The 21,169-nt window shown below is 44.5% G+C and overlaps 1 long non-coding RNA gene across 1 annotated transcript; it reads left to right on the top strand.

Moving 5' to 3' along the window:
* The first annotated feature begins 2,635 nt into the window (after positions 1 to 2,635).
* LOC132652213 (uncharacterized) lies at positions 2,636 to 7,032 on the top strand. Its single transcript, XR_009589693.1, has 3 exons — positions 2,636 to 2,764; positions 3,645 to 3,735; positions 6,444 to 7,032. It is a non-coding gene; the product is annotated as an uncharacterized LOC132652213 (long non-coding RNA).
* Positions 7,033 to 21,169: the final 14,137 nt, after the last annotated feature.

The following is a 21,169-nucleotide window of genomic DNA, read 5'->3' as shown; positions in this document are numbered from 1 at the left end:
TATATGTGTGTACAGGGCTTGGGTATCTGTCTGTGGGCCGTAGTGCGTGTGTGTGTGTGTGTGTGTGTGTGTGTGTGTGTGTGTGTGTGTGCGCGTGTCTGTGTGTCGCACGTGTGTGTGCGTGCGTGCGTCTGTGTGTGTGTGTGTGTGTGTGTGTGTGTGTGTGTGTGTGTACGGAAGCCAGAGCGTCAATTATAAGACAGATGTCTTCTTCTATCTCAAATCTGGCTCCTGAATACCTATGACACTGAGATTATCAGAGCTGGGCCCTCCCACTTGGTTTTTACGTGGGTACCGGGGGAGTCCACTCCAGAGCCTTATGCTTATACATAAGCCCTTTGTCTATTAAACTACCAATCTAAGCTCCAAATACTTATTTTTTTCTGAGGAGCACTGACTCAGTGAGCACGGCTGTCCACTCCCCGTCTCTCCACACCTGATCACTCAACACCATCTGACACAAACAGGACTACTAAGCGCTCCTTACACAAGCCCCAACTTTTCTGGAATCTAGTGCAATACAGATTTCTTACAATGTCAAAATGTGTCATGCGCGATTAGTCCGTTGTCTGAACTTGGCCACAGAGCTACAGTATTTACCCTGTACCAGGCAGCTTGTGAAGTGTCCACGAGACCCCCGCTCCTCATTCACACTGACGATCGCTGTCCCCCTGGGTTTTTATAAAGCAAGGACTCTGGGGCTGGAGAGATGGGTTAGAGGTTAAGAGCACTGACTCCTTAGATGATACAGGTTTGAGTCCCGGTTGACTGTAACTCCAGTTCCAGAGACTCTCAAGGCCTCCTTTGACTTCCACAGCTCCTGCATTTATGTAGGGAAGAGACACACACTCGAGCAAAACACCCATGTACATAAAAGAAAAAGAAGAAAAAGAGGGAGAAAGAAAAGAACATGATTCTTTTGCAACTTCAGGTCATGACACTTGTTTCTGAGATCTGATCTTGCTGCTTTGGCCGGCTGTATGGAGTCGACATAGCCAGGAATGGCCTTGGCTGCTTCGGCCATTCTACCATTCTATTGCCTCAGCCAACCCTAAGCTGGGATCTGCCGTCTGCTGTTTTGTTTGTGGTTTTGCTTTTTTGCTCTGTGGTTTATTGTTGTTTTTTGTTTTTCTTCTCTTCTTTCCTTTGAGACAGAGTCTCACTGTGTAGCCTTGGCTGGCCTCAAACTCACTGTGTAGACCAGGCTGGTTTTGAACATGGATCCCTTCACTTGCCTCTGCCTACCCATTCCCCCTATACCTCTTTCCCTCCCAGTGCCCTGATCAAGTTCTTTGGCAAAAAGAAAAGAGAGACACACACACAGAGAAAATTCACTTTTTAAAAATGTTTTCTGTAATATTGGAAAGCAGTGTTTTATCACCCTCTACTGGCACTATGATAGTTTTTATTTTATTTTATTTTATTTTATTTTATTTTATTTTATTTTATTTTATTAGAACAGGTAGAATAAGCCAGTTGCAGTGGCATATGCCTTTGAGCCTAGCTAGCACTTAGGGAGGCAGAGACAGGTGGGTCTCTGTGAGTTCAAGGCCGGCCTGGTCTATAAATGGAGTTCAGGACAGCCAAGGCAACACAGAGAAACTCTCTCTCAAAAAAAACCAAAAAAGCCAAACTAAACCAGGTAGAACAAGTAATACATTTTATAGGATAATGTTTTTTTAAATTATAAAGTTCTGTTTCATTTTCCATTTATTTATTTATTTATTTTGGTTTTGGTTTTCAAGACAAGGTTTCTTTGTATAGTTCTGGTTGTCCTGAAACTTACTCTGTAGATCAGGGTAGCCTCAAACTCAGAGATTCTCCTGCCTCAATCTCCTAAATGCTGGGATTAAAAGTGTGCACAACCACCATCTGGCTGGCTGTTTCACCTTAAACTAGTCATAGTGGGGCACACCTAGAACTTGGGAACCAGAGGTAGGCAATCTTTGTACGTTGAAGACCAACAACAAAAACAAAAACCAAAAATGACAATAATTAACTAATTAGTAAAAATAAAATAATTAAAATAATTACTCATTATCAAGGAATATTTTAACCACCAGCATCTGTTACCTACAGTTTGTTTGCTTATTTGTCCGTTTTTGAGACAGACTCTCCAGTGACCCAGGATGACACTGACTTTCTCATTCTCCTGCATGCACTGCCCACGAAACGAAGAAGGCAGGAAGAATTTCAATTTGAATTGTCCATTTCCAGCCCCAAAGCAAAAAACCAGTGACTTGAATGAAAAATTTCATATAGTTCTTCAAGAGCAGAGTCAAAAAAAATAAAATAGAAAAGGGCTGAGTGGACTCAGAAATGTTATCTGCAGTTGCTAGGTTTAATGAACAGAAAGAAACAAACTTAAAGGAAGGTGGAAGAGACCTTGGGAATTATAGAACTTCATCTAACCAAAGTTCCCCAAAGTCAAAGGCAAGGTGAGGTCTCGGGAAGTAGCAAAGGGTTGAGTTTTCTTACACAGCATCTAAGTAAAGATTTTATTATGTTTGCTCTCTTTAATGGTCTTTAATTTTTTGTGAATTTTCATATTTGAAGAGTTTGTGTAATTATTTTGGCAACTACGTTTTCTCATCAGATAACCACTGTTTGTTTCCTCAAATGAAGGTGTTTCTGTAGGTGGGACTGGACTGAGCTGATATTCCCGTAAGGAGACATGAGATGGAATATTCAATTTTATAATTTTCCTATGGAAAAATTTTGTAAAGAAAAAGAAAAGAGGCAGAAGCTAAAGCAAACACAGAAAGTAAGGAATTTATATAATGCTATAGCAAAATTTATAATTTATATTTTTCAAACATTTTATTAAATAAACACGAAACTACAAAGTGGAAAACATACTTGTAACGTCTACTGTCAAAAAGGAATTAGCATTTCTAGTACAAAACTGATTTGCACACACTAAAATTCAAAATAATTTTACATGAAAATATACTTGCTATGCATGTATGTATGCATGTGTGTATTTATTTATTTGAAGCAGGGTCTCTATAGGTAGCTCTGGCTAGCGTGGAGCTTGCTATGTAGATCAGGCTGGCCTCAAACTCAAAGAGACACTCCTGCCTCTGCCTCCCAAGGGATGAGATCAAAGGCCGGCACCACCATGCCTGACCATGAGAAAACATTTAAGCAACGCTTCACCAAAGAGGCAGCTGTGGCTTCTCAGTCTGCTTGGGTGAGGAGTGACATCCAGTGAGACACACGCGCTGGCTGTGTTGTGCGCCGCCTTCAATACCAAAGAAAGCCATAGATAGGTCTAAAAGCAAAGTAACAAATTAGATTTTCCATCAAAAAACTCACTTTACACATTGACTTGAGACAGGGAGGGATGTGAAAAGAGCAGAGCAATGTTACAGAATGAATACTAGGGAAGAATGTTAATATGAAAGTATTAATTGTGGAAATATTTTCCATATTATAAGTTTTCCAATTATAATTTTAACTATATTTCCTTTTGCTACCAACATAAGTACTTTTTTCTAGTTTATCTTCTAGGTATGAGGACTATTATAGGAGTCAATTAATTTCTATTCTTCTGTCTTGCATCAAAAAGGGGTATTTCTCTTCTTTTCTATCCACTGGGATTAACTGCTCCTCTCTCCCAACGAATGCATTGTAAACTCTAGGAATCCTACCTCTAGAGACCTCAGAACTGTGAAAGCATCTCTCGATGGACTGTTCAATGACCCAGGGTCAACAGAAACCAGTCTACATGCGGTAGGTTTATAAAATAAAACCATAAACATATCCTTTATTTTTAATTGACTGCCCTTATGAAGTTTCATACATCCTCATTTATAAGCTAGTTTTTTATCGGGGAAAGTTTTGAGTGTGTGTACATTAATAAAACAATGTTCTATGAACATATTAAAATGTTTGTATTGATTGAACTGTGAAAAGATTCAGAATAAATTAAGTTGTTCCAATGCCTTTCCTCAAAGTGCATGCTAGGCCTTACATTAAAGGTTTCACAATAGACAAGAACCTACCACAGAGGGCCTCTGAAAGACTCTACCCAGCAAGGTATCAAAGCAGATGCTGAGACTCATAGCCAAACCTTAGGCAGAGTGCAGGGAATCTTATGAAAGAAGAGGGAGATAGAAAGAGCTGGAGGGGACAGGAGCTATACAAGAAGAACAACAGAACCCAGAAATCTGGGCAAAGGGGTCTTTTCTGAGACTGATACTCCAATGAAGTACCATGCATGGAGATAACCTAGAACCTCTGCACAGATGTAGCCCATGGCAGCTCAGTGTCCAAGTGGGTTCCCTAGTAATGGGAACAGGGACTGTCTCTGACATGAACTCAGTGGCTGGCTCTTTGATCACCTCCCCCTGATGGAGGAGCAGCCTTGCCAGGCCACAGAGGAAGACAATGCAGTCAGTCCTGATGAGAACTGATAGGCTAGTGTCAGATGGAAGGGAAGAAGGACCTTCTGTATCAGTAGACTTGGAGAGAGGCATGGGAGGAGATGAGGGAGGGAGGGTGAGACTGGGAGGGAATGAAGGAGAGAGCTACAGCTGGGATACAAAGTGAATAAACTGTAATTAATATTAAATTTTTTTTAAATTAAAAAAAGTTTCACAGCTGCTATGACAAATGTCACAATAATGTTCATTACATTTGGTGAAACACTGTTAGATGATTGTGACTTGGTCAGGCACATGGAACATAAGTGCCCAAAGTTAAGGCTAATCTTTGTTACAACAAGCATTTTTCTCCCCTTTGGCCTGCATCTGCCTCAGGGTACAACAGAGTATATACCCATCAGCGTGAGGAAGGTATTATGAAAATAAAGATTTCCAGTATGAAGATACCAGTTTCTTTTCCTGTTTCATTCTTGACTCACTCTAGAAAGGCAGGCACACCCGTGGTTGCCTGGCGTAGAAATGGACCGAGGAAGACATTACACACAACGAGGTGTGTTTATGCTGTCTGTAGTGGTAGTTTTATAGGTATACACAACTTTCTAAACTCCTATAACTTTACAATTCAAATTGATACAGTTTCTTGCATATAAAGTATCGCTGTATAAACTGAAAAGATAAAGCATCTTCCAGAGTTTGCTTTACCACACTTCCGGTTTGGGAGCTAAACTAAGATACCATTTGCATGACTAAACAAAACAATTAGATGTGTGACAGGTGCTAACAATACAGATTTCTTCACATCCCAGGTCCTGACTACAGACTCAGTCCTATTCGGGTCTCACTGCTGCAAGCCACAACCCCCTGACGCGAGCACGTGTTTTCTAGTGCACCCGTATCTGATCCTAATTACACTGTAGACCCCTTTATCCCACCGCTTTTCACTAGATGGTTTTCCGACCCCTTTATCCCACTGCTTTTTGCTAGATGGTTTTCCTTCAAAATGCAAGCCTGAAACTAACTTGGCTGTGTTTCTTAGAACAAAGCGCACATCTGTCCTCTACAGGTTTCTTCTAACAATGCAAAGCAAGAACGATTTGTCTTTCTGGTATAGCCAGCCTCCCACTTTCTCACCCCCTCTGCTGGATTCTTGATCACACCAGAAGCCGCCTGGAAGTCGGCTATATTTCTCTGCTTAAGTTTTAAATTCCATAACTACTCCTAAGAAACAATTAGATTCCACATTGATATTATCCTTATGATAAGTGTCTCAACATCATTATGAAAGGTGACTACAGAGTCACTGAATAGTTATGAGATAAAGAATATTTACATATTACTAACATCACCTTGCTTGTGTTGTTACTGATCCTTTGAACTGTAACAAAGCATCTGCTAGGCTCCAGTTCCACTTATGAGCAGGCAATAGGCAGCAAAATAAATAAATGTGCATATTCAATAGGTGGGAATAATTATAAGACTTTCCCCAAACAATGAGTCCCTTTCTGCATTCTTTGGTTAACGCTATTTTTGTTGGTTATTTCACAAATGTTTGCTGTCTCCTATTATTTGCTTTTTGTGTGTAGCTCTCGCATACTCCTCAAATAACTGAAAGCATTTATTGCGATCTGTTGCGCCCTTGAAATCTGCTTAGAATTTTACACTCACATATGCACAATCTTATTTAATTATCACAAACTGAATTGCTTCTGGGAGCCACCTTTGACCCCTGTAATCCACGCTCTTTCTTCCTCAGGAATAAATGGAGTAACTACCCATGGCAGGAACAGCGCATGAATGGCTGAATTTCTGCTTAGGAGAGTCTCAGGCTCCTGGAAAGTTCAGATTGCACGCGCTATTCTCTTTTAACTTGTTTACACTGCAGTTCTCACCGGGAACTACCTGATAATTTTGCTCATCACTCTGGATGTTCATCTACAAACCCCAATGCACTTCTTTCCAAGAAACTTGACGGTTTTGGACTTTTGCTTCATTCCTGTCATAGTTCCCACTCTGCTGTCAGTTCTTTTACTCACAATATCTCCATTTCTTTCCTAGGATGTGCTCTGCAAGCCTTCCTTTTTGTGGACTTGACTTCTACGGGGACGGCGACCCCTGCACTGTTGTTCTGTGGCTGCTATGTGGCCATCTACTGGCCCTCACGCTGTGAGGTCATCATGAATCAAGATGCTTGAATCCGGATAATGGCAGTCATGGCTCAGTGGGATGACGTCTGGGTTCCTGCAAGTAGCTGCGGCATTCCCATTACCGTTCTGTGGGTCCGAGGGACTTCATCTTTTTTTTTTCTGTGATATTCCACAGCTCTTAAGTATCTCAGCCCACCAGGTGACAATCAAGGGGATTAGAGCCACGGTTTGCATTACAAGCATTGCAGTAATTTTGGCTGTAATCACCCTCTCACATGTGCACATTTTCTCTACTGCTGAGTAGATTCCAACCAAAGACAGTAGATGAAGAAGACTTTCCAGGTGCGTTCTGCATCTAGTATCAGGTAATGTTCCCCGTGTAAAACCCGTTTTTCAACCTTATTCTGGCTGTACTCTACGCATGCCCACCCTGAATCCTGTCACTTACAATCTGAGGAATAAGGACATAAAGGCAGTGTGATTAGAAGCCCACTAGCAAATTCCTGTTCTAACGAGGCAATGCTTCCAATTGCTGCGCCTCTACTTGATTTTTGTTGTTTTTTTTTTTGTTTGTTTGTTTTGTTTTGTTTTGTTTTTGTTTTCTCGAGACAGGGTTTCTCTGCTTGGCCTTGGCTGTCCTGGAACTCACCCTATAGACCAGGCTGGACTCAAAACTCAGAGATCCACCTGCCTCTGCCTTCCAAGTGTTGAGATTAAAGGCATGCACCAATGGCCTGGTCTCTTCTCAATTTTTTTTTAAATGAAATTCACTGTAGTCTAGTAGTACTGTATATATTTAGGCAAATTCAATTCTGGTTGTAGCGGAAGCTGTTTTGGAGTTTTTCATGTTATTTAAATCAAATTTTCATAATTTGTATTTATTAGCTAATATAAACCTACACTTATATTAATTATAAACTAATTCTGTATTATACACAGAACAAGATCAAATGTAATTTAAAGCAACCAAATATAAAGCAAGACAAGGGCAGTGTGTACTCAAAATGATTCTATAATTACAAAATATAATCATGTCAGCTGTATATCAACACTTTTAAGGTCAACTGTAATACTAAACTAAGATACACTATTTTCAGTGGATTAGTAAACTATAGGGGTGCAGATCAGTTGTATGGGTACATATGCACAAAAAGCTATACAGAAAATATTTCTATATTATCTGATTTTTAATGAGCACAATACTGTATTTGCATAAAATGTTCTTCTTAGTTCTTTGCATGTTCAACAAGTAAATACATGCACCAAACTTCATAAAACAGAGATTTAGTGAGCATAAAAGCCTGATTAGACCCTGTCTTAGTCATCATTCTATTCCTAGGACGAGACACCATGACCAAGGCAACTCTTCTAAAGGAAAACATTTAATTGGGGCTGCCTTACAGTTTCAGAGCTTTAGTACACTGTCATCAGGGTGGGGAGCATGGTGGCTCAGAGACAGGTCGCTGGAGAAGGATCCAAGAGTCCTATAACCCAATCAGCCAGCATCAGGAAGAGAGAGTGAGCTGCTAGCCCTGGCTTGAACTTCTCAACTCTCAAAGCCTACCAGCAGTATTGTATTTATTTACTATTAAATATTTACTATTAATTATCTTAGTAAAGCTGCGGTTAATCCTAAACAGCTGTATAACCAAATCACCACACAGAGACCAGGATTTATTTAATTAACCTAGAACACAATGCTGGGCAATAGTTACTCCATCCTAAACCTCCATTCAGTTTCCTACCATTCAGAATCACCCATTATACTTGCTTTTAGTGATATCTTTGGTCCGGTTCATCTCTCCAAGTCATTCCAAGACTTCTCTCCCAGCTTCTCTCTCCTCCTCTTACTCCTTCCTCTCCTCTGGCTCCTCCTCTCTCCTCCTGCTTCCTTCCTCTCCTCCCACTCTGAACCACCCTATCCTCTCCATTGCTCAACATCGTGGCTGGTTGTTTTAATTGTCAATTTAGAGAACAGATCAAGGCACGTTTACACAAACTTGAGACAGGTGATGCTTAGAATAAGTATCACAAAGCAATGTCCGGATTGAAACCAGAGAGTGGGGGAGAGAAATCAGCATTTGAATCAACAGGGGTAAGGTGTGTACATTCCGAAAGAACATTATACCAACACAGCAGTAACACACTTCCTCCAGCATGTCCAAATCCTTTCAGATAATGTGACTTCCATTCAAACTACCACAGGCCTGAGGAAATAATAGTGAATGGCTGTGATCCTCCACACTCACCTTCACCTGGATTCTCCATACCAAAAACCAAAACAAAACACAAGAACCCAGAAACTCCGGAGTCAAATTACACCATAACTCAAATGTACTTGACAAATACTGATAGAACGTTCCATCTGACGGAAGTGGAATACACATTTCTTTAGTAACCCATGGAGCTATGAAGGGAACAGCTAACCAAGAAGCACATTTCCCATCAGTTTTAGTCAGCTTCCATTGCTTCCTGCTGCCCTGAGAAACCATAAATCATGGCTGTGTTATCATTTCCTTAGCTGGTGGGCAAGCTAGGTCCAAACCCAAGCTATTTCCACATGGGTAAGTAACCTAACACTGCTCCTTCAGTTTTCAACTGTAAAGTGTAAGCAAACAAAAGCTACTGGCTTTCATGGTGAGTGTGTCAGGTTATAGCCCAGGATGGCATATTTTAACATGTTTACATGCTTACACTATGAAGGCCTAGTATACAAACCTTTCCAAAAAAAGTTTGTCAACCCAGTGATCCCACTACCTCTCTAGGTTATTTTCTTTCAGACCCTAGTCTTCTCTGTAAGGTTAAGTGAGCTTTACCTTTTATTATATATACATATATTTTTTTTTTACCTTAAGTGGTATGGGTAGTGAACCACTGGCCAAAGGCTTTATAATTTAATCTTCCCAAAACTTTGTATCAGGGGCTTTTATTGTTCCTATTCGGATGAACCCCACACACACACACACAAACTGGACCCTCATTGAACATCTCCAGTACAGTGTCCACTTGGTATATATGCTTTACGTTATCACTGGGTTTTTCCTGGGGAGACACAACACACACATCTACTCATCCCAGACAGAGAGCCCAGGATGGACCAAAGTATGGATAGCACCAGAGTCCGACTTGGTGAATCAATGAGTATTAGTGGGATTACTTACAGGAGCAGAAATGACTCAAAGACAAATGCTTCGCCAGACCCACCAGTTCACAAAGCTGGGAACCTGGAGCACAGTGAACAGCCTGCAGGCAGCTCAACAGGTTGGAGTGTCCTTTCAAAGGAATCAGTTGGTCGTTTCTTCCACAGCACTCAGCTGGCTTCTGCTTCATTCAGGCAGCTCGCCTGGTCTCAGAGACTTCTTTGCAGCTTAGCTGGTCTGAGAGTGACTCTTAGTAATCTTTATTGTTTGCACTTGGGAAGGTCGGGCCTCATGAATTTTGTCAGTTTCGGGGACTTCCTGAAGCCATTTTGAGCTGATTACTTTCTAGTCCCTGTAGTCTGTAATGTTTCAATCTCGTAGGAAGGAGGAAACGGATCCACAGCCAGGACATAGGAAGATAAATGTTGCAAGTGGACATGCCCTGTAGGAGCTTTCTCCTGAACTTGTTTGGACAGATCAGTGTTGGCTAAGACCAGGAAGTCCGGGACATCGACTGTGCTCGCCCTCCTCCTCCTTCTCCTCCTCTTCCTCTGTTAACTTCTATTTGAATGTGTAGCGTTAGCAACGGGATTCTTCCGGGAGTGGGACAGGTGGCGGCTTGAGATTGGCTTATGAAAGTTGATCAAAGGTGTGTGTGTAAATACACATGCATACATGGATATATGTATGTATGTGTGCATACACGTGTATATGTGTAAGGTTATTGAGGCAGTAGAAGTTCATGCGCTGCTGATTTTATCCTTGAGTAAGTGGTTATTTCAGTGTTTAAATTCTCCTGTGGCCAGTCACCCGTCAGGTGGCGGCAGCTTGAGGCTGGGGATGTGATGAGATACACTGGACGCTCTCGCCGGAAGACGCCCTGCAGCCCCTACCTCAAACTTGCTCAACTCAGCAGCCCGAGGGACCCGTCTCTCCTCGCTCCTGTGGGTGCTGATGTAAGAGCTTCCACTCCAGCCTGGAAGAGCTAACTTACTGCCTACAAGCTGGGGTTCACCCTGCCTCCCCTTCCTATCTCTTGCAGGGTCGGGAGCGCTGGGTCGGACACTACCATCCTCGCACGTTTCTTGCAGTTAAAATGGGGAAAAAGACAACAATAAAAACCCAAACAAACCACTTGCTGTGTCTGCGCAGTGGGCTGGGACTTGAAAGACCGAGGGGAGGATCCTCAGTTCTGAGGGACAGGGCACCAGTGATGCCCTGACTCTCCCCACAGTGGAAGCCTGAGCTTGGGGCTCAGTCCAGTCTGTCAGGGGCTCCTGCCACCTGTGTGCTTCCCACAAATAGGGTCCCTGGGTCAGTCCACATAGCACACTCTTGTAAGTGGCTTGGATGGGACCCGGTGGGCTAAGGGTTAGGGTTAGGACTAGAGGTTGTTGTGTGAGGGTTATGGTGTTTTGTTTTGTTCCCCTCTGGAGATCTACTCACCCTGACAAGAAATCGTTGACAGACCGTATTAACAATTACACCAAATTCAAACTTGGCTGGACCTAGGACAGCCTCCGCAGCACTGGGGACAGGGCTTTTGCAGATATTTCATTGTTGTGAATATGCTTGGCCACCTTTATAGGCTTTCACCGTGTGCCATCCCAGAGCAAAGCTTGGCCAAAGCGCTTTCAACCCAACCATTAACTAGATAAACTGATTTGCCTGTTATCGAGGTGGGGCTGGTGGTTTATTCTGTTGTAACGCTTTATACATTACTAATAATGGCTGTTCAAGCTCCTGCCCTGTTTCATGATGGAGAACGAAATCCCACTGGAACCTCTGTGTGTGTGTGTGTGTGTGTGTGTGCGTGCGCACACACATGCACATGGGCACCACAGTTCCCAGCAATAGCCTTGTGACTTCTGACATGAAGGAACACGGATGCTATGAGATGCACAGCTGTGTTAGCCTGTTCAGAAGCTTTTTGAACCTCTTGACGCCAACCTAACATGGCACCCCTGTTTATCAAGTTATCCAGACGATGTTCAACTTGGGTGAAGTGTGTTAGGAGAGTACCTTGGCACAGCTATTGTAGAATTTTCACAATAATTTTGGCAGGTGTCATATGCCCTTTACCAGGCCATAATATTCTCAAGACTTCTCCAGCTGAGCCTAGCCCTTGCCCCTTGCATAGACTTATTTCCTACCCTCCGTCCTCTTGGTGTCCCTGTCCGCCTGTGAGAAAACACTTCCAGCTTAGCATGATGTCATCTACGTAAAGAAACTCAGACTTTAGAAGCAAGTCCTAGGCCACGACCCCATTACAGATCATGGTACCATGAAGGGAAACTTGGGTAAGCTCTTTAAGGTCCACTGTTAACAGTTAAGATGAAAAAAAAAAAAAAAAAAGCATCAGGTCTAAGATAGCATGAAAAGCCCTACTACTGAGTTAGTTGTTCAGCCAAAGAGCAATGTTAGGCACAAAGGCATGGCTGGTGGGGGGGAGGGGATACTTTAGTTAGCTCTATAATCCGCTGTCATTCTCCAGAGGCCATCTGACTTCTTCAGCGACCTTACTTGGCTTTTAAAAGGCTTTGGACTAGGTGAATAATCTCTACCATTTCTGATTCCTTGAGGGGTCATATAATCGGGTCATGGTCCCTAGCCAGTCTATACTGTTTAATATTCCCCACTTTCTTGGCAATAGGCTTATAGGTTCCCATTTCTGTTACTTTATAATTTGCACCATCAGAGCAAATTCCCCAGTGGTGGTTTGCAAGGTATGGCTTGGCCACATAACTGCCTCTAGAGCGTTCTCCTGTGATGGGGTAATGCACTAAAGTTTTGTACAATTACATATGATCCCATGATGAACTCTGAAAGTGTTCTAACTAGTAGTCTTCCTAAATAGAGGAGAGAGTGTATAGTTTAGTGGCACGATGCATAAGTTTAATTTTTAATAATGAATGTATGGTCCCGCTTTCTCATCTGAAAAATGCTAAAATCACGTGACTCACAACTTCTTTCAAATGACTAAGTTATGAAGCTTCCTTAGGATAGTGATTGGTTACCAGCCATATTGTTTATAGGTTAGCTACTGATATTATAAGGCCCACCTAGCCCTCACAGGAGGCTAGAGCATATGAGAAATTAGCCTAAGAAAACTAAGAATATGGGGTTGACCAATCCTTTTTGCAAAGGGCCGTATACTGCATTAAATACCTTAGATTTAACCTTAGAAGTAACTGTTCACCTTAAAAGCTAAATAGTTCTCGTTTGTGCTTTACTTGTTAAAATTTAGCAGCCGTTCTTAGCCCGTGGGTCCACACAAGACCGGCTTTGACTGTGCCCTCGTCTGCCAACCTGGGAAAATGATGATGATACGAGCCACTGCTTTTTAAAAGCCACACAAATAAACGTCAGTTAGCCGAAACTGGGTGAAAGTGTGCTGCCCAAACTTTTGAAAGTCGGATGCAACCGGGAGACACGTTCTCATCTCCAGAAGGGCTGGCCCTGGAGGAAGTTTCATTTTTGCCAAGTGACTTCTTTGCAACTTTTCAAAATTTATCTGTGTGTGTGTGTGTGTGTGTGTGTGTGTTTTGCTGGGTATGTGCATGTGAGCACAGATGGTGTCACCCCTGTGAGCCACCATGTCGGCTGCCCGGCGTGGGTGCTGGTGATTGGTCTTTTGGAAGAGCTCTTAACCACTGAACAGTCTCTTCAGCCCTGCAGTGAAGCTTGGCCTTATTTACCTCTTCGATAGAAAAGACATTTCTTTCACTTGCCCCACCCTTTTGTGGCTGCATCTCTCATCATCATTTGTTTTAAGTGTACTCGTATGCTTTTTCAGATGATTTTCTAAATCTGTGAAACACTCAAAAGTTACTACTGCATCATCACGTAATAAGACGCTTTCACAGAGCACAGACACGGTGACACAGGAAGGCCCCGGACTGTCATCACATGACAAGTAGGGTGGCTGTGAAGGTGATGTCTAGCCTGAAGATCCACTGTTGACTCATCCAAGTGCATGAAAATTGGTCTTGGTATCCATCTGATAATGGGATGTTTAAAAAAACAAAAAAACAAAAACAAAACTGCACCAGCAAGGACTAACAGAAAGACCCATCATTTGTGTAAGTTGTTTGCAGTCCTCACCTTTTCCAAGTACTCAACGGTTCATGTAATTCTGCCCTGGTACACAGGAAGTCTATTTCCATGGTAGTCAAGTTGACAGGTTTCCATTCTGGGCATCTGCACAGTTTGCTTCTTGGGGTGAAACGCTTTAATGGAGGGATGCTGGGTGTGCCCCACAATACAGTCACCCCAGATTATTCTCTTGCATGAAAGAAGTTCTTTTGGGTAAACTGATTGCTCGCCCACAGGACAGCTTGTCCCCACCCTGCACTGTTTAATTCCCACGTCCCCCCTTTGTTGTCCCCTGCCCCCTAGTGCTTGATAGAGCTGTTGCCTGTTCAGGCACCCTTGGCCCCCGGACCTGCCAAAGCCCAGATATTTTCAGATACAGCATAACAGTGAACCTGACATTTGATATGAGGGCTTTGGTTGTCACAGGTAACTGTAACTCACAAACTCACCAATCATTTCTGGCCACCCTGCTCATCCCTCAGCTCCACCATGTCTTGCTGTGATCCCCCATCTAGGGAAAACTGGATATAAGCATCTTTCTTAGGACAGTTGTCTCTGTATCTGCATGTATGTGTCTGTGTGTGTGATTGCCACAAATCCGGAGGACATTTTAAAACACTACATCTGAGGGTCACGGTACCAATTCTCAGCTAGGGGCGATTTCAGACCTCCGGGGGACATTTGGTAATCTTGTGACATTTGTAGTTGTTGAAATTAGGAGAAACAGCACCACTGGGATTCAGTGAGTAGAGACAAGGGATGTAGCTAAATGTCCCATGACATACAGGGAGGGAACAAAGAACTGCCTGGTCTTAATGTAGATGCCGAGAAATGCTGGGCTACAGGGGACTGATCCACAAGACAGAGGTGCCAATATGTTTTGTAGCGGGATTTTCCGTCCATCCTGTGCACTGAAATCACTGAGGCTTGTTTAGATATGTGCTGCTGGCACATCCCTAGAACTTCTAATTTGGAGTCTGGGCTAGCATTCGAGAGGCTGCATTCCTAACAAATACCAAGGTGCGGCTGAGGCTTTGGCTTCAGCGAGACACTTTGTGAATCCTTGACCTAATTCACAGCAATCCCATCATTATTCTGCCAGAGTCTGAAGTTCCCAGAGTAGCCTTTGTGGGTGATAGATGTCCCCACTTTACTGGGAGCTCCCCACAGACAGCAGCTGGGAGAGGCTGTTGACCTGCAAGTGTGACAAACTGAGAGGCTCCGCTTGTTAAGTCACGTTTTCGACTTGATTAGAAAATATACTAGTTTGGAGTGTGTTCCAGCTGACCACTGTTGCATAACAAATCACACCAACATAGGTGGCTAGAAGTAGCAGCCATTGTGTTACGGTTCGTGGTTTTGTGGGTCAGACGTTGAGGCTGAACTGGCTCGTGTGCTTCAGGAGGCATTGCTGGAAGCCACTCAGAACTCTTAACTGACCAGTGGGTTGATTGATTCAGGGCACTGATACTGCACAGGAACCATCTGAAGGCTGGGTTCCACTAGCACTGTCCACTGAAGGCCCTCCATGGCCTTTTCAGTATGGTCCTGGCGTCAGGGTTGACAGACATCTGTGCAGGTTAGAGTTCTGTGAAAGCAAGAGGGTCTGTCATGACGGTTTCCTGGAGTCACCCCTCTTTTCCCACCTCTTTGGACTCAGTCCATAGCAGCGCTTGAATGACACTCTTGCCCTTTTTCCAGGCCCACAGAGCGGACCTTTGGAACCCAAGTTGTGATGGCTAGTCTCCACTGTCAGCTTGACAGGATTTCTAACTCAGCCATCAAGGAGACTCAGTGCTGTGTGTGTGTCTGGAAGGGCGTTTCCAGGGTGAGGAGGTTAGACCCACCTTGACACTGAGTGCCCAGCCCTGCCTGAACTCCCAGTCCCCAAACCACGATGCCTGCTGTTTGGAGCAACCACATTTACCTTGACCTGTTCACTAGGTGGGATTCCCAACTAGGTATTTCCTTTGTTTTGTTTTCTTTTGTTTTGTGAATATGTATGTCCTATACATGTGTCATGATCACAGATACAAGAAAAGGATCCCCTGGGACTAGAGTTACAGATGGTCGTGAGCTGCCATGTGGGTGAACTGCCGTGTGGGTGCTGGGTGGGTATTTCTGACTGCAGAGATGCTGTGTCCAGCTTCCTCAAGCTCCTGCCACCATGCCTCCCACCAGGAAAAACTAACCCTCAGATGATAAACTGAGATAACTCTCCTTCTGCTTTCTGCACGGCCTTGAAAAATAAAATAAAACAAAAAAACCAACGCGTATCCACTTCTCTAAGCTGCTCTTTGTGAAAAATGTCTGGGCATCGATGAGAAAAGCAAGAAGTCCCCACATTTTCCTAGCAGGGTGGCAGGGTGTGTTCTTAAGCAACTCTGTGTTGCTGGTGTTGACCCAAAGAGCCAGTGACCCAGGACCTTAGGATAAGACTCCACCATTCCACCATGAGCTTTTAGCGTTGGCTCTTCTCTTTCATAGCACAGCCAGCCAGGGAACACCCTCACCTCTGCCTCTCTGCCTCTCGCAGTTGACAGAGCTGAAGCGCCCACACAGCAGCAGTAAACCCGGCGATGCAACACTCAGCATAAAAACTCACAACCTCCCAGGACCTGAGCTCGCATGGCATTCTTTTCTCACCGTCCTCCCTGAGGTCAGTGACACCAGTCTCAGCGTGATGATGGCAGCTGGCGCTCCTAGAGGTAAGTGTTCTGTCCGCGTTGCCTCTGCGGGACACAGAAACAGGTGGGCTGACAGCGTCTCGGGTACAGTCCCCAGGGCTGTACTCTCCTCCAGATCTTGGGCCCTGTGACCAGCTCAACATGTCGGTGGGAGCTGAGCAGTGACCCCCAAGGCTTGCTTTGATTGCTTTACTCCATCACAATCTACAAGGGAAAAAAGTGGCTTAAACAGGCAGCCTTTGCTCTTCCGGCACCACAAAGGTTGCCCTGGAACACTTTCATGTTTTTTTAAAAAAAAATGGCGTTATAGTGCTGCTCTTTGTTCTGTGTTTGTCAGAATATCATGAGTCATTTGTACATGTTTGTCCTCGTGGGAATTCGATGTGATGGAAATATTACAGGGATATTACATTAATGGCACTGCCACATTATTATCTGTTTTGTTTGAAGCCAGGCCCATGGCACATGCGTGGTACATGTTTGCATACTTGGGCCACACTTGGTGGTGCTTTCTGGGAGATTTGGAACTTTTACAAGATGGCACCTAGCTAGAGGAAGTCAGTGGCTAGGGAGTGGGCCTTCAGGGTTATGGTGAGGCAATTCCGGTGCAAGCTCCCAGCAGCTCAGGAATGGCTTGCAACCTTCCCCACCATCACAGCCTATATCCCTTCAGAGCATGAATCAAAATAAATCCTGAAATTGCTTCCTTCTATTGGGTATTTGGTTTAGTGGCAAGAAAAAGAACTACTGCAGAGGAATTGATTGCATAAGGGATGCCAGAGCCAAGAGGATATGAGAGGTGAGAGCCTACCAGGGGACAATGAAAAATCCAGAGATTTGGGGGTTGGGAAACTTTGAGCTCCAGGCAGCGGAGCATAGAGACATGCTGCATCGTCAGACAGAGTCTCAAACTACAGTGGTCGTCCTGCCTAGCAACCAGCGGAGCAGTAGGAGATGTTCAGCTACAAAGGGAAAGGACGGGGTAGGGAATCTCCCATTTCTCTTCCTTTCTTGCACCCTCCAGCTCCACACCATTGCCCCAGAAGAGCAGCCAATGGAGCCAGACTGTCCCCCACCCCCGACCCACAACACCACAAGGAGACGGCAAGATGCAGATCTGAGGAAAACAGCCGAGATGGACACAGCCAGCATCCAAAACACCTCTCCTCGGGCTCCTTGGGCTCTGCAAAAGCCTGTACAAGTCCTCCAGCCCAAGGTCTTCTGTCGGCTTCTCACAGAGCTCAGCTCCAGCAGCAGTTTTGGCTGAGAACAGCTTTCCTCACGAAGGTCCCAACTGTTCAGGGCTATAGTCTCTTACTGTCAACTTATCCCCAAGGATGCCTGCCAGAACTTTCTCTTCCTGTTTGCTTAGATGGTTGATGCCTAGCATCCCATGGGCTCCCACAGGCTCCCACAGGCTCTCCAGTTATGTTAGCAGTTTGAACTGGTCATCCATCGAGTTTTTTAAGTTGCTCCCTAGCTGCAGCCCCTGTGCAGGTTGGGCATCAAATGGTCCTGCCTTTCTACATATATTCTAGCCTTTTTTCTTTTCCAGCAGATGGTACTGTTTAGTTTTCAGTGCCAGAAAGAAGGGGACCGGACACAAACTCTGTGCAGAACATCAGAGGGAAGGGGGAGACTCTCGAGTTTATCTCTGAAAACGTGAGCAGCTCCTAATTAATAGCTTTCCCCAGCACTTCCTGCCTGCTGCTCTTCTCCTTCCTTCCCCAACATTTACATGTTTGCACTCACTGGGAAACTTATTCTTTGGGAAATGGTATGGCTTTGCACTTATCTTATCGCGGATTAAAGCCCTGAAAGTTTCACTGGCTCTTTACTTTTGCCTCAGACCTTCACTATCAACATACGGGAATCTACTAAACCTAGGAAATGATCACTTCCTAAGGGTGGAACTCCAGAGAGCAACCAGCCTTTCTTGGCTGCCACCATGTCAGACGAGAAGACAGAAGTCTTCGGCCCAGCCATATGGGACACCTTCATCATAGACTTCCACACTCCCGAAGTGCAAAATCAATCTCTGTCACTAACAAACCTCGTGGTCACAGTATTTTCATTCTGTGACTTCCAGAGCTGACTAAGCCATACCAGAAAACTAAGTCCATGCCCTGTGATGGAAATACCTCCTTCCTCTACACACAACCTTCACTCAGCACTCACCTTTTCCGGGATTCCATCTGGCTCCCTGTTGGAGCCTTGAGAGTGACCTAGAGCAGACAGACATATGCAGCACCCCCTCCCCACACACACACACTTGCAACACACACACACCTCCTCTTCTACTTTGTCCGTGTCAGGAATCTGATCGGCCTATTTCCTTCTGTAGGAACAGATGATAAAGCCTAGGGATTCATTGTCTGGGGTTTCCCTAGCAGGGGCAAGCCCTTCCAAGACCATCCGGGAGGTAGTGTGAAAGGGAAAGGAGGCCTTCCACCTTTCTCAAAGGAGAATGGAAACCTCGAGAAAAGAGGCCTTCCTGCTTGACCCCCAGAGATGGGGAAGGAATGGTTTAAAAAACGTAGAGTGGTCTTTCCTCTTAAGGCTGATATTCAACAGATTTTTATAAGTGTGATTCTTGGAAGGCTCCCATTTCTCTTCCCACAATGCACTGCTCATGGGGACATCAGGACATGCATTCATCCTCCAGCCAACGACCTCACCTCTAACAAATTTAGCCCCAAACAGTCTTTCTCCAGACAGCCCCACCCAGGCTGGAATGCCAAGGTCTCATCTGCTGCGTCAACCAGCCTTTTCGGAACTTTTTTGTTTCTTGAGACAGAGTCTCCCTAAGTTGCCCAGAATAGCCTTGAATCTTTCATCCACTTGCTTCAGTCTCTCAAATGACTGACATCACGGGCACCTGCACCACCCCAGCTGAGGCCTGACATCTTAATCATGAACTACCAATCAGGATCCCTGAGAGCAGGCACAGGCAATGAGCTCTAATCACCAAGTAAGCCTCTAAACAGGAGAGGCAACGCTAGACCATGTGCGACCCTCCCCCACCTTGTTTGACTTTTCTTGACTCAGAGCTGTTTCTAGGGTTGGACTTCCATGACTGCGGTGAATGAGGGTGTGGTGAGCGAGGGCTTGAAATTCCCTGGTTTCAGACACAGGCGGGTGAGCCACTTCCGCTTTCGTGCGTGGTGGTGGAGACGGAATCCATAGCCTCGTGGAGGCTCCAGCACCTGTTACACCTCTAGTCTACACCTCCTTTTCTATAACAAGTATTTAAAAAAGCATTTTTTTTAAAGATTTATTTATACAACATTCTGCCTGCACGCCAGAAGAGGGCACCAGATCTCATTATAGATGATTATGTGCCACCGTGGGGTTGCTGGGACTTGAACCCTGGATTTTTAGGAAGAACAGCCAGTGCTCTTAACCTTGGAGCCAGCTCTCCAGCCTTAATAACAAGTATTTTTAATACCATCTTAATATTCTGAATAAAATTAATGAGCATAACTCACACATATCAAAAGAAAATCAGCACAATGCTTTGCCATAAAAGACGCTTATGATAAAGCAATGTGTACTTCAATATGCAAAATGTGAGGTGTCACGGCCCAGCTTTAAGGCTCCACTGATGCACAGTGGCCTCGAACACAAGAGGACTCGTGTGAAACCACACAGGCAGCTTCTGGCATGGGTGAGGTGGCTGTCTGAAATGGTAGCATGCTCCTGGTAATACTTCAACCCCAGTGGAGTGGGCTCACCCCCCCCCCCCGGCTTTATGTGGTCACGGAAAACTCAGTGTGTATTAGTTCAGGGTAAGAAGACCACATGTGAGAGTTTAAAACTGAGCTAGTATGGACGTCCCAGCGGCGCATGTTTTTTTTTTTTTTTTTTTAGCTACAGGTATGTTCGGCAGAACACTGAAAAGTCACATGGGAAGATGGCTTGGCTCTACATTAGCATGAGGGCTTGGGTCTGTACCCCCATCACTCACATGAACGCTGGAGATGCTGGGGTCGATTTGTGACGACAGAGTTGGGGAACAGAGACGGGTGGATCCGGTTGAGGAAGACATCCAGTACTGACCTCTGGATTCCACACTCGAGCACTGCATACACACCCTCATGCCTATGTTCACCATATACAAGCCATGTGGGATGCAGGATAAGCCTTTTGTGGCCGGTTTCCACACACTAAATGGTATTAGCGAACGGAAATAGGCCAGCCTTGAGCTGAATGTGGTGGCCCATACCTGTGATCCCAGGTATGAGGCAGGAGGACATAGCTTGAGACCAGTTTGAGCTACATATCGAATTAAACCCCAGGGTGCTTAGAAAGACTGCCTAAAACAGAGGAGAAGACAGGGGAAAGAAAGAAATGGGTGGGAAGGGAAAAGGAGAAAGAAAAATACAAGGAAAGATGGAAGGAAGGGAGAGGAGCAAAAGGGAGTGAGAAGAAAGGAAGTCCTTAAATTTCCAAAACATTTTCAAAGCCATCTCGGTGTTCCCCCAGTGTTCCCCGCCTGTCAGCTTCCTTGTGTGTTCTGCTGGTGTCACGAGTTAGCTTCCTTGAATGTTTCCCCGGGTGCTAAGAAAAGTTTTAAGAGCTTTAAATGTACAAAGTTATAGCACAATGATTTCTTTGCTCCAAATGAGGAAACTGTGGCACAAAGATGTTAAGGAACTTCCCAATCTCACAAAGCAAGGCCACAGGTGTCCCGGGAGGCGAGCATGCAAAGTCCT

Source organism: Meriones unguiculatus, chromosome 2 (assembly GCF_030254825.1).
Source record: "Meriones unguiculatus strain TT.TT164.6M chromosome 2, Bangor_MerUng_6.1, whole genome shotgun sequence".
NCBI lineage: Eukaryota > Metazoa > Chordata > Mammalia > Rodentia > Muridae > Meriones > Meriones unguiculatus.
The sequence above is the reverse complement of the archived record's forward strand: the minus strand, read 5'-3'. Positions and strand labels throughout refer to the sequence as shown.